Below are 13966 nucleotides of genomic sequence, written 5' to 3' on the forward strand. Positions count from 1 at the left end.
CCACAGGGCTTGCAAGATGAGTTTGTGAGCCCTTATACACTTGTTGTATGCCTTTCCTGCAAGAACAAGCTCCATGGTACCTTGCCCCAGCAGTCCGCTCTCCACCCATACCTCAGCGAATCCAGATCCATCCATCCATATGATCTCCTATAGCCTTTAGAAAGTTCATCGAGATATGGAGGCCACCAAGGCATGGAATTAACTTATCCTGGTATTCTGGAACAGACCACTTTAGTTCCATTAGTCTGCAATAGAGTGCTTGGCCCACTGTGAGGACTGTATGCTCCTGTCCAAAATGTGAAGATATTGCCATGCATCTCTTCACAACTGTATTTAAAGTATCTAATTCATGAGCCGGAGCAAGGATTATGGGCAAGTATCCTACTGCTGTCTGCTCTGGTTCCACTGACGAGATTGATTGATTGAATACTGTCCAAGAAGGTCTTGTCTCAGAATCTGGACGACGCAGAAAGAAAGCTAGATCTGTAGCTTCTGCTCATTTCACGGACTCATTGTCTTCTTCAGATTTCCTGAACCAAGCCTCGTCAACAGAGGCGGTGAATACTGGATCACACGTGTTTGGAGTAATATTGGCATGATGCAGCTCCTCGAGGACATTTGGCACGATCAGAGTACGTCTGGTGGATGGCTCAAGCATCTGAAGAGCTGCATCTGTTGTTTGGCCCCGTTGCCAAATGGCCATTTGGGTTGCATGGAAAGTATTTTTCCCATAAAGCGTCTCATCCAAGATATCAATATTATCACAGGTGTAGTGGATAAATTTGTTCGCCATAATGTTCGGTGGAATGATGGCACCAGTTGCTTGATCTAAGGATTTTAGAGTGCTCTCAGCCAACGAGGTGTCTACTTGCAACACCTGCTCATAGCTCAGGCAATGTCCAGCCTTGTTAAACAGCTTCATCAGATATTTTGACCGTGTAGCTTGGTGTAGTGTACTGGCAAGGCCAACATGTTTCAGAGTCCATTTTTTGCCACCACTGACACAGTAAACAAGATCCTGTGCTACACTCAGAACTCTGCTTCAGACACGTGCCTCATCATTTTCAGCACTGTCGTCTTCTAGGCCCTCTTGACCACCAAAGATAATTCTCAGTAGCATATATAAACTATCTGGAATGCATACAATTGCCTCATCTTCACTTACAGAGAAACCTTGGTGGCCGAAGGTTGCCATCATATCCCCACAGATTTTCAGAGCTTCATGTATCAGTGATAGGAAAATGTCATCTCGAGGCTCATATTTAGGCAGTGTTAACATTTCCTCACTCTCCTGGATGTCGTCTTTCATTTTCAGAACTCCAGTAGGCTGATAATTTGTGAGAATCAGTATAGTTTTCAGCTCTGATGGACACCTGTCAAGAGGTTGGAAGAAGTTGAAAAGGTTACCCATCTGTGACTGCAACTTTGCCTTGAATGTTGTGCTTCTACTGTAGTAGGACTGTTGAATCATGGTTGAAGATTCCTCAGCCAGCTCCTTATACCTTTCCCAGACATCGTCAAGGAGAAGTACGTGCCCTTTGTCAGCTGCGTGATAGAGCTCCTTACATAGCCATATCATAGCAAGGTCTGTATTGGCTGATTCCTGCTTTGTTTTAGAGGTGTATCTGGTGAATGCTCTTAGACAAGTCAGGTGATATTTGGCCTCAGCTGCGATTAAGTCAATCTCTCCAGCCAAGCGAATGCCGACTTTGTAGTCACGATGAGAAGCTTGAATCATTTGATCACTCATTTGTTTTGTCATTACTGAGCTCAGCCGTGCCTTCATATCAGTGGTTTGACAGAAAATGCATAAGTTCCAGTTGACAGTTGCACCCATTTTCGCAATGAACACATGTCACACCTGAGACACCACTGCTACTGCAACTTGCTTCCTCCTTCGAATGCTCTGCCCGAGTCCTCTGTAGGCGTTAAATTTTACTCTTGTCCATGAAGTGAGCATAGCAGATTTTGTGCCACACAAGAGTTACGGCTGCAGCAGAATCTAACACATCTTCAAGACGATCAATCAAATCTATATTCTTCGAGTCCCTTTTTCCTTCTGCTACATGCAGCATTCCTTACTGTACTGAGTCCATGATCACTTGCTTCACTTAGAGGAACTCTGGCTTTATGGGTTTGGCAGAATATACACAAAGTGTAATCCACAGACGAAGGCCTCTTCAATGTAACTACTGGATCCATCGTCACCTGCAACTAAAAAGAAACATTTATTAGCCTCAAATATATACTACAGGTATATATTAACATTTATATAATAAAACTGTGGGCTTCACTGGAATGAAGATTAGATAGATTACCAGATAGATTCGATTGAATTAGATTACCACATAGAGCTGCATGTATATACAATATACATGCTATATAAATGCTTGTCCCAAGAATGTGTCCAAAAATGGCAATTTGGTGGCCATTTTGTTTATGCTAATTAGAAGGTCAAAAACTCAAAATTCGGCTGGGTAAGCGGATTAATCGAATTCAGCATACCCTAATTATGTTAAAAAGTGAGGTTCCCAAATTTTACCCAAAAATTCACCTTGAAAATTATACATGGCATTTTTCCATAAATCCGTCTAGTCTAATGTACAAGGCGTGTGATCTATCCACGATGATGGTACTAGATGCGCTCTGGCCATGTACAAGGCATATGATCTATCCACGATGATGGTACTAGATGCGATCTTGCCATGTACATGGCATGAGATATATCCACGATGATGGTACTAGATGCGATCTTGCCATGTACACGGCATGAGATATATCCGCGATGATGGTACTGGATGCACTCTTGCCATGTACAAGGCATATGATCTATCCACGATGATGGTACTAGATGCGTTCTGGCCATGTACAAGGCATATGATCTATCCACGATGATGGTACTAGATGCGCTCTGGCCATGTACAAGGCATATGATCTATCCACGATGATGGTACTAGATGCGATCTTGCCATGTACAAGGCATATGATCCATCCACGATGATGGTACTAGATGCGCTCTGGCCATGTACAAGGCATGTCATCTATCCATAATGATGGTACTAGATGCACTCTGGCCATGTACAAGGCATGTGATCTATCCATAATGATGGTACTAGATGCGCTCTGGCCATGTACAAGGCATGTGATCTATCCATAATGATGGTACTAGATGCAGTCTGGCCATGTACAAGGCATGTGATCTATCCATAATGATGGTACTAGATGCGCTCTTGCCATGTACAAGGCATATGATCTATCCATAATGATGGTACTAGATGCGCTCTGGCCATGTACAAGGCATACGATCTATCCACGATGATGGTACTAGATGCGCTCTGGCCATGTACAAGGCATGTGATCTATCCGTGATGATGATACTAGATTCCTGGAACGAATTTGGAGCGACCAGGGGTGTATTTCATCACAAAAACATTTTTATTTATTCTGTACCAGCCCTATAGTCCTGTCACATTAGCATCACAGGTATCCCACCATTCCAACCCCAAATGATCATGTAATATTTCAATTCCCCTCTTTTAAGAATGCGCACAAGCATAGCTCAGCGGAATGCTTTAACCATCCAAGTATAGATTGTTTTTTGCTGAATCACTTGGACCACAAAGCAGTGATCGTTAAGGTATCACGGAATGAAGGACTCATGGCTTTGTCGTACAGGGACGGGCATGTAGGCTCATTGAACAAGTTTAACATGCATTAGCATTACAAGTATATAACCACCTTTAGAGGCCATTTTTCCCCGCAAGCGGGGGTTGGCCTTTTTCGGGAACCGTGGTTGTTGTTGTTTTTTGGTCCCCTTTTTGAAGCAATGTTTTACGGCCGGATGCCCTTCCTGACGCCAACCCTTTTTGCCACCTTTAGCGACAAACAGGGAATTACCAGTGAACTGGTACTCAATTAGCCGACCTCGGAAGGATGACAGGCTGAGTCAACCCCCCTGGCGTTAATTCAGCGATCGACCGGGATTCGAACCCAGGATCCTGGGATCCTAAGCCGGCACCCTAGCCGCTAGCCCAACACCAGGGATAGCATTACAAGTATGCCCGGCTTTAATTGTCCATCCGCCATTCGAGCGCCCAACCGCAACCTGGTGGTCTACCCGCCTTTTGAGTGCCCACCTGCTAGGTATGCTCAATGATGCTTCGCACAACATCCATTACCTGGTGTCCCAAATACTCGACCCACGTATCTGTCCCTTAACGCTCAAGTGATTTGAAATTTTCTTTCACAGCACAGACAATTCGTTTGAGTGCTCGGAGATTGAAGCGGCTTAAATTCGAGCCTAAAAGAGCAGGTTTTAAATCCAATAGACTAAATGCAACCTTGTATCGTTTCTCACAATGATGCCTTTCAATTATTAAAGGTGAGATGTCACAATCTCTCGGACTTTCGCTCCAATTCTGCACATTCTCCTCACTTCGCCGAGACGCTTTCATCCAGCCAGAGACCCTTTGCCCACCCTGCGTGTGTTCTGTGAAGCATCATCAAAGCCGTGTCTGTAAACAAGACCTCCTCATGCCAATCTCACTCGAAGTAACGTCAATCCTCCACATGGTCCTTACCGGTCGATGGAGGTCCCATGAGTAATGGTAACTTGCATCACACGAGTCTTGTAACCCGGGACGTTACTCAAGTCACAACCAACCATTTCGAGACCTCATCAAGAACATTTTCCCCGAGGAAATCACCCCAAACAAGGGGCTAAAAATGCAGGTGCATTGTTAAAAGCGTTGTTATCATGGCCAAAGGTCCAGAATTCGGAAGAGCGGTGGATTCCCCACGATGGGATTGCACCGCATCTTGCACGTGAATGTTCTGCAGCTGTCTGTTTCTCTGTGCGATATTCACACCCGTGTTGCATGAGCAATGCACACTCCGCACGCTGCCGAGATATCCACGGCAGCCAGGAATACATTTACATTTCAAGGAAAAATAAAAATCCAGAATACCCGTGTTCTTTGTGCAATCGTACATGCTGAGATGGACTGAGAAGCAAGTCCATTCGGGTAAGCGAAGCGGTATATTCACCTGGTGCTCTCGCCATGTGCTCGAACTTCGTACGGATGACGTCAAGATTTTGAACGAGTTATATAATTTTTATGACAGTGCATCTTTAAATCCGTTCAGAGCATATTAATTGCTGGGAAAAAAAAAAAAAAAACAATCATGGAAAATTGGGAGATTTTTTTTTTTTTTAAACAATCATGGAAAATTGGGAAATTAAAAAAAAACAGGCATGGAAAATTGGGAAATTATTTTTTAAAAAAAACCAATCATGGAAAATTGGGAAATTCTTTTTTAAAAAACCAATCATGGAAAATTGGGAAATTATTTTTTTTTAAACAACCAATCATGGAAAATTGGAAATTTTTTTTTTTTAACCAATCATGGAAAATTGGGAAATTATAATAAAATTTAAAAAACAATCATGGCAAATTGGGAAATTATTATTTTTTTAAACCAATCATGGAAAATTGGGAAATTATTTAAAAAAAAACCAATCATGGAAAATTGGGAAATTATAAAAAGAAAAAACCCGATAACTAATGGGATAAAATATCGTATTTTGAAGCATTTACATGGAAGCATGATGTAAATACAGGGACTGCGTTGATATGACTGGTCGGAATGTATGGCTATGAGCACGTGATGCTTTTAACATACGTGAAGTCAAAATACAAATGTGTACACATGCGGACATGAGATGGAATACACTAGCCTGCACACTCTGAACACGGGTGGGCCCTGCACCGCCACCGCCATCGTGGCGACGAGTGAGAGCGCGGGATGAATCGCAGCCATGAGGGTCTGTGGAATGGTTGTATGAGATGGGATGGAATCCAGTGCACGCTACGACTCTCCGGTTTCTGCAAAGAGGCACTGTGAGACAAAGGTATTCTCACATGTAAAGGTATCTGTAAAATAAGAAAAAACAGTGTATTTCATCCAAATAATGGATGTTGAAGTCAGGTGGTATATTAGCATTAGCATCGGACCAGATCCTTCATTGAAACAAAACTACCACGGTATATGTGCGGTTGGCTTGTACTTCACCACGTGCACACATTGACTCAAATTGACTGGAACTTGTATGCATTGTAATCAGTCACGCAGATCCTTCATTGAAACAAAACTACCACGGTTGTAGAGCTTATTGTCTTTCAATATTTTAATCAAAAGCCACTAACATTGTGGTGGTAATTGTCCAAATTTCACAGTGGGATTAAACCAAGGGCAGGCAAATGCATTTGAATTTTAAACACACACACACACACACACACACACACACACACACACACACACACACACACACACACACACACACACACACACACACACACACACACACACACACACACACACACACACACACACACACACACACACACACACACACACACACACACACGTCGAGCCTCCTTCCACTTTCTGAAACCCGCATTGAGAGATAACCAACGAAACACACCTATACAGTGTGCACAGACACAAGCACCACATACACACATGCATACAGTGTGCACACACACATACATACATACACACACATATATACAGTGTACACACATACACACGTGTCCAGTGTGCATGCACACACACACACAAACACACACACACACACACACACACACACACACACACACACACACACAGTGTGCACACACACATACAGTGCACACACACACACAAACGTATACAGTGTGCACGTGCACACACATATAGTGTGCACACACATACATGCATACACATATACAGTGTACACACATACACACACGTATACAGTGTGCACGCACACACATATATACAGTGTGCACGCACACACATATATACAGTGTGCACACATACATATATACAGTGTGCACACACATACATATATACAGTGTGCACACACATACATATATACAGTGTGCACACATACATACACACACGTATACAGTGTACGCACACACACATATACAGTGTGCACGCACACACACACACATATACAGTGCACACACACGTATACAGTGTGCACGTGCACACACATATATAGTGTGCGCACACATACATGCACACACATATACATTGTACACACATACACAGTGTGCACGTGCACATACATATACATTGTACATACATACACACACATATACAGAATGCACGTGCACACACATATACATTGTACACACATACACACAAGTATACAGTGTGCATGCACACACACACATACATAGTGTGCACACACACATACACACACGTATACAGTGCACACACACGTATACAGTGCACACACACGTATACAGCGCACACACGCATACAGTGCACACACGCATACAGTGTACACACACACACGTATACAGTGTCAGTGTACACACATACACACACGTATACAGTGTACGTACGTACGTACACACACACACACACACACACACACACACACATACACACACACACACACACACACACACACACACACACACACACACAGCCATATAAGTTGAAAAATAATAATCAAATAAAAGACCGGATGAGATGCTCGCACACCGTGCTCGCTCGATCACCGCAGAGGCGATGGATGGAGAGGCGGTGGCACGGATGTGCTGATCAAGATCCGGGAGCAGTAAGGATCGCACGGTGGGGAGAGGGAAATAGGAGTAGGGAGGAGGAGGCGAGAGTGGTGTGATAGGGAGGGGTGAGAGGAGGAGTGTAAGAGGTGGGTGTGTGAGAGAAAGGATGGAAAAGGTGGGGAGGGAGGGGAGCTAGTGCGTATAAAGAAGGGGGTGTTAGCTAAGCTAAGAGAGGTGGGGGTGTTAGAGGGGCCGAGGTGGTGGTTGCAGGGAGAGAGAGAGAGAGGGGGAGGTGAGTGCAGAGAGGAGAGGGGTGGGGGAGGCGGTGAGAGAGGGGTTAGAGCAGGGTGAGAGAAAAGAGAAGGGGGGACGGATGGGGTGAGACAGACAGGAGGATCGAGAGGATGCGGGACAAGCACGGATTGCGAGCCGAGCGTCACACCGTCATCACATTCCGGCTGTGAAAGAGAAAACAAAGAGAAATCCGAAGCGCGAGTCGCGAACGAAGGAAGCTCGGCTCCGGACCGGCGAGCGACGTGCCCTCCGAAAACGCGGGAGTGAACGAGCTCGGTCGGCGCGCGTTACCTCACGTCGTTCCCTCACACCGTCGCATGATCGTGTCCTTACCGGCGGCTCGAGATCGCGTCCGCGAGGCCGGGCGAGTCTCGGATGCCGGTGCTAAGCGCGTGCTGCAAGTGCTTAGCCGCGCGCGGCCCGAGGGAGGGGCCGCATCGGGCGGGAACGCGCGGAGAAGCTGCGCAAGGCACGCGCTCTCGCGCCTCAACTCAAAATCGTGGGAGCACGGACGTGCGGAGCGCATGCGGTGCGGCGCGTGTTTGGATGTGTCGGCACGCGGGCGAATCAATGCTGTTCACATCGTGCGTGTCACGTGACGTGCATAAGGCTGGGTAGGCTCAAAGCCTCAAACACGTGCTACGATCTGTCCAAAGGCAATGGTGTGGCCAAAACATGGCAAAATGGATCTTTTCGTGCCGTCACTAATTATATAAATAAGGACGAAACGCGCGATCGAAACGATAATCCAGCCCCGCATGATTTGCTACGATTTTAGGGATGAAGACACCGCAAATATCACAAAGATCAGTCGTTAATCAGAGCGAAAAGGCCAGATGTTGAAGACAGATGGTGCAAGACGTTAAATTGTACAACTATTTGGGACGCCTCTTTGTGGTGGTTGTACCCCCCTCTGCTCTCCCACCCAACGCATGTCCGGGTCTAAATCTCCCCCATTCTTCCCTGCTGCTCGGAATCATCATCATCATCATCATTCTCTCTCTCTCATTCATTCTCTCTCTCTCTCTCTCTCTCTCTCTCTCTCTCTCTCTCTCTCTCTCTCTCTCTCGTCTCTCTCTCTCTCTCTCTCTCTCTCTCTTCTCCTCCCTCCCTTTTCCTCCCTTCCTTCCTTCTTCCCTCCCTTCCTTCCTTCCCTCCCTCCATCCCTTCCTTCTTCCCTCCCTTCCTTCTTCCCTCCCTTCCTTCCTCCCTCCCTCCCTTTTCCTCCCTCCCTCCCTTTTCGTTCCTTCCTCCCTCCCTCCCTTTTCGTTCCTCCCTCCCTCCCTCCCTTTTCGTTCCTCCCTCCCTCCCTCCCTTTTCGTTCCTCCCTCCCTCCCTCCCTTTTCGTTCCTCCCTCCCTCCCTCCCTTTTCCTTCCTCCCTCCCTTTTCCTTCCTCCCTCCCTCCCTCCCTTTTCGTTCCTCCCTCCCTCCCTCCCTTTTCGTTCCTCCCTCCCTCCCTCCCTTTTCGTTCCTCCCTCCCTTTTCGTTCCTCCCTCCCTTTTCCTTCCTCCCTCCCTTTTCCTTCCTCCCTCCCTTTTCCTTCCTCCCTCCCTTTTCCTTCCTCCCTCCCTTCCTTTTCCTTCCTGCCTCCCTTTTCCTTCCTCCCTCCCTCCCTTTTCCTTCCTCCCTCCCTCCCTTTTCCTTCCTCCCTCCCTCCCCTTTTCCTTCCTCCCTCCCTCCCTTTTCCTCCCTCCCTCCTTTTCCTCCCTCCCTCCCTCCCTTTTCCTTCCTCCCTTCCTCCCTTTTCCTCCTCCCTTTTCCTCCCTCCCTCCCTCCCTTTTCCTCCCTCCCTCCCTCCCTTTCCTCCCTCCCTCCCTTTTCCTCCCTCCCTTTCCTCCCTCCCTTTTCCTCCCTCCCTCCCTCCCTTTTCCTCCCTCCCTCCCTCCCTTTTCCTCCCTCCCTTTTCCTCCCTCCCTCCCTCCCTTTTCCTCCCTCCCTTTTCCTCCCTCCCTTCCTTCCTCCCTTTTCCTTCCTTCCTTCCTCCTTTTTCCTTCCTCCCTCCCTCCCTTTTCCTCCCTCCCTTTTCCTCCTCCCTCCCTCCCTTTTCCTTCCTCCCTCCCTCCCTCCTTTTCTTCCTCCCTCCCTCCTTTCCTTCCTCCTCCTTTTCCTTCCTCCCTCCCTCCCTCCTTTTCCTTCCTCCCTCCCTCCCTCCCTTTTCCTTCCTCCCTCCCTCCCTTTTCCTTCCTCCCTCCCTCCCTCCCTCCCTTTTCCTCCTCCCTCCCTCCCTCCCTTTTCCTTCCTCCCTCCCTCCCTCCCTTTTCCTTCCTCCCTCCCTCCCTTTTCCTTCCTCCCTCCCTCCCTTTTCCTTCCTCCCTCCCTCCCTTTTCCTTCCTCCCTCCCTCCCTTTTCCTTCCTCCCTCCCTTCCTCCCTCCTTTTCCTTCCTCCCTCCCTCCCTTTTCCTTCCTCCCTCCCTCCCTCACTCCCTTTTCCTTCCTCCCTCCCTCCCTTTTCCTTCCTCCCTCCCTCCCTCCCTTTTCCTTCCTCCCTCCCTCCCTTTTCCTTCCTCCCTCCCTTTTCCTTCCTCCCTCCCTCCCTTTTCCTTCCTCCCTCCCTTTTCCTTCCTCCCTCCCTCCCTCCCTTTTCCTTCCTCCCTCCCTCCCTCCCTTTTCCTTCCTCCCTCCCTCCCTCCCTCCCTTTTCCTTCCTCCCTCCCTCCTTTTCCTTCCTTCCTCCCTCCCTCCCTTTTCCTTCCTCCCTCCCTCCCTTTTCCTTCCTCCCTCCCTCCCTTTTCCTTCCTCCCTCCCTCCCTTTTCCTTCCTCCCTCCCTCCCTTTCCTTCCTCCCTTTTCCTTCCTCCCTCCCTCCCTTTTCCTTCCTCCCTCCCTCCCTTTTCCTTCTCCCTCCCTCCTTTTCCTTCCTTCCTCCCTCCCTTTTCCTTCCTCCCTCCTCCTTTTCTTCCTCCCTTTTCTTCCTCCCTCCCTCCCTCCCTTTTCCTTCCTCCCTCCCTCCCTCCCTTTTCCTTCCTCCCTCCCTCCCTCCCTTTTCCTTCCTCCCTCCCCCTCCCTTTTCCTTCCTCCCTCCCCTCCCTCCCTTTTCCTTCCTCCCACCCTCCCTCCCTTTTCCTTCCTCCCTCCCTTCTCCCTCCCCCTTTTACTCCCTCCCTCCCTCCCTCCCTTTTCCTTCCTCCCTCCCTCCCTTTTCCTTCCTCCCTCCCTCCCTTTTCCTTCCTCCCTTCCTCCCTCCCTCCCTCCCTTTTCCTTCCTCCCTCCCTCCCTCCCTCCCTTTTCCTTCCTTCCTTCCTTCCTCCCTCCCTCCCTTTTCCTTCCTCCCTCCCTCCCTTTTCCTTCCTCCCTCCCTTTTCCTTCCTCCCTCCCTTTTCCTTCCTCCCTCCCTTTTCCTTCCTCCCTCCCTTTTCCTTCCTCCCTCCCTTTTCCTTCCTCCCTCCCTTTTCCTTCCTCCCTCCCTGCCTCCCTTTTCTTCCTCCCTCCCTGCCTCCCTTTTCCTTCCTCCCTCCCTTCCTTTTCCTTCCTCCTCCTTTTCCTTCCTGCCTCCCTTTTCCTTCCTCCCTCCCTCCCTTTTCCTTCCTCCCTCCCTCCCTTTTCCTCCCTCCCTCCGTTTTCCTCCCTCCCTCCCTCCGTTTCCTCCCTCCCTCCGTTTTCCTCCCTCCCTCCCTCCGTTTTCCTCCCGGCCTCCCTCCCTTTTCCTCCCTCCCTCCCTCCGTTTTCCTCCCTCCCTCCCTCCCTTTTCCTCCCTCCCTCCCTCCCTTTTCCTCCCTCCCTCCCTCCCTTTTCCTCCTCCCTCCCTCCCTTTTCCTCCCTCCCTTTCCTCCCTCCCTCCCTCCCTTTTCCTCCCTTTCCTCCCTCCCTTTTCCTCCCTCCCTTTTCCTCCCTCCCTTTTCCTCCCTCCCTTTTCCTCCCTCCCTCCCTCCCTTTTCCTCCCTCCCTCCCTCCCTCCCTTTTCCTCCCTCCCTCCCTCCCTTTTCCTCCCTTCCTCCCTCCCTCCCTCCCTTTTCTCCTCCCTCCTCCCTCCCTTTTCCTCCCTCCCTCCCTCCCTTTTCCTCCCTCCCTCCCTCCCTTTTCCTCCCTCCCTCCCTCCCTTTTCCTCCCTCCCTCCCTCCCTCCCTTTTCCTCCCTCCCTCCCTTTTCCTTCCCTCCCTCCCTCCCTTTTCCTTCCTCCCTCCCTCCCTTTTCCTTCCTCCCTCCCTTTTCCTCCCTCCCTTCCTTCCTCCCTCCCTCCCTCCCTTTTCCTTCCTCCCTCCCTTTTTCCTTCCTCCCTCCCTTTTCCTTCCTCCCTCCCTCCCTTTTCCTTCCTCCCTCCCTCCCTTTTCCTTCCTCCCTCCCTCCCTCCCTCCCTTTTCCTTCCTCCCTCCCTCCCTTTTCCCACTCCCTTTTCCTCCCTCCCTTTTCCTTCCTCCCTTTTCCTTCCCTCCCTCCCTTTTCCTTCCTTCCTTCCTCCCTTTTCCTTCCTCCCTCCCTCCCTTTTCCTTCCTCCCTTTTCCTTCCTCCCTTTTCCTTCCTCCCTCCCTTTTCCTTCCCTCCCTCCCTTTTCCTTCCCTCCCTCCCTTTTCCTTCCCTCCCTCCCTTTTCCTTCCCTCCCTTCCTCCCTTTTCCTTCCCTCCCTCCTTTTCCTTCCCTCCCTCCCTTTTCCTTCCTCCCTCCCTTTTCCTTCCTCCCTCCCTTTCTCCCTTTTCCTCCCTCCCTCCCTCCCTTTTCCTCCCTCCCTCCCTCCCTTTTCCCTCCTCCCTCCTCCCTCCCTTTTCCTCCCTCCCTCCCTTTTCCTTCCTCCCTCCCTCCCTTTTCCTTCCTCCCTCCCTCCCTTTTCCTTCCTCCCTCCCTCCCTTTTCCTTCCTCCCTCCCTCCCTTTTCCTTCCTCCCTCCCTCCCTTTTCCTTCCTCCCTCCCTTTTCCTTCCTCCCTCCCTCCCTCCCTTTTCCTTCCTTCCTCCCTCCCTCCCTCCCTCCCTTTTTCCTTCCTCCCTTCCCTCCCTTTTCCTTCCTCCCTCCCTCCCTCCCTTTTCCTTCCTCCCTCCCTCCCTCCCTTTTCCTTCCTCCCTCCCTCCCTCCCTTTTCCTTCCTCCCTCCCTCCTCCCTTTTCCTTCCTCCCTCCCTCCCTCCCTTTTCCTTCCTCCCTCCCTCCCTTTTCCTTCCTCCCTCCCTTTTCCTTCCTCCCTCCCTCCCTTTTCCTTCCTCCCTCCCTCCCTTTTCCTTCCTCCCTCCTCCCTTTTCCTTCCTCCCTTTTCCTCCCTCCCTTTTCCTTCCTCCCTTTTCCTTCCCTCCCTCCCTTTTCCTTCCTTCCCTCCCTTTTCCTTCCTTCCTTCCTCCCTCCCTCCCTTTTCCTTCCTCCCTCCCTCCCTTTTCCTTCCTCCCTCCCTCCCTTTTCCTTCCTTCCTTCCTCCCTTTTCCTTCCTCCCTCCCTCCCTTTTCCTTCCTCCCTCCCTCCCTTTTCCTTCCTCCCTCCCTCCCTTTTCCTTCCTCCCTCCCTCCCTTTTCCTTCCTCCCTCCCTCCCTTTTCCTTCCTCCCTTTTCCTTCCTCCCTCCCTTTTCCTTCCCTCCCTCCCTTTTCCTTCCCTCCCTCCCTTTTCCTTCCCTCCCTCCCTTTTCCTTCCCTCCCTCCCTTTTCCTTCCCTCCCTCCCTTTTCCTTCCCTCCCTCCCTTTTCCTTCCCTCCCTCCCTTTTCCTTCCCTCCCTCCCTTTTCCTTCCCTCCCTCCCTTTTCCTTCCCTTCCTCCCTTTTCCTTCCCTCCCTTCCTCCCTTTTCCTTCCCTCCCTTCCTCCCTTTTCCTTCCTCCCTTCCTCCCTTTTCCTTCCCTCCCTTCCTCCCTTTTCCTTCCCTCCCTTCCTCCCTTTTCCTTCCCTCCCTCCCTTTTCCTTCCTCCCTCCCTTTTCCTTCCTCCCTCCCTTTCTCCCTTTTCCTCCTCTCCCTTTTCCTCCCTCTCCCGCCCCCTTCTGGACGGTTTTGTGTTGGGCGTGGTAAAATGGCAGCTGTGCACGTGTGGTGAGGTGCGAGCTACTCCAACTTTTAATCTTTCTACCTCCCCTCCCCCCTTTTTTTTGGTCGTTGTTCTCACCTTTCCTTTCCATTTTTGTTTATTTTCACATTGTGTACTCTCTGTCTCCCCCTCCCCCCCCCCCCCACCACTCCATTTTCATCAAACCCAGTACCACAACCTGGTA

This window comes from Myxine glutinosa, chromosome 12, assembly GCF_964187855.1.
Source record: "Myxine glutinosa chromosome 12, kmMyxGlut1.1, whole genome shotgun sequence".
Classification (NCBI taxonomy): domain Eukaryota; kingdom Metazoa; phylum Chordata; class Myxini; order Myxiniformes; family Myxinidae; genus Myxine; species Myxine glutinosa.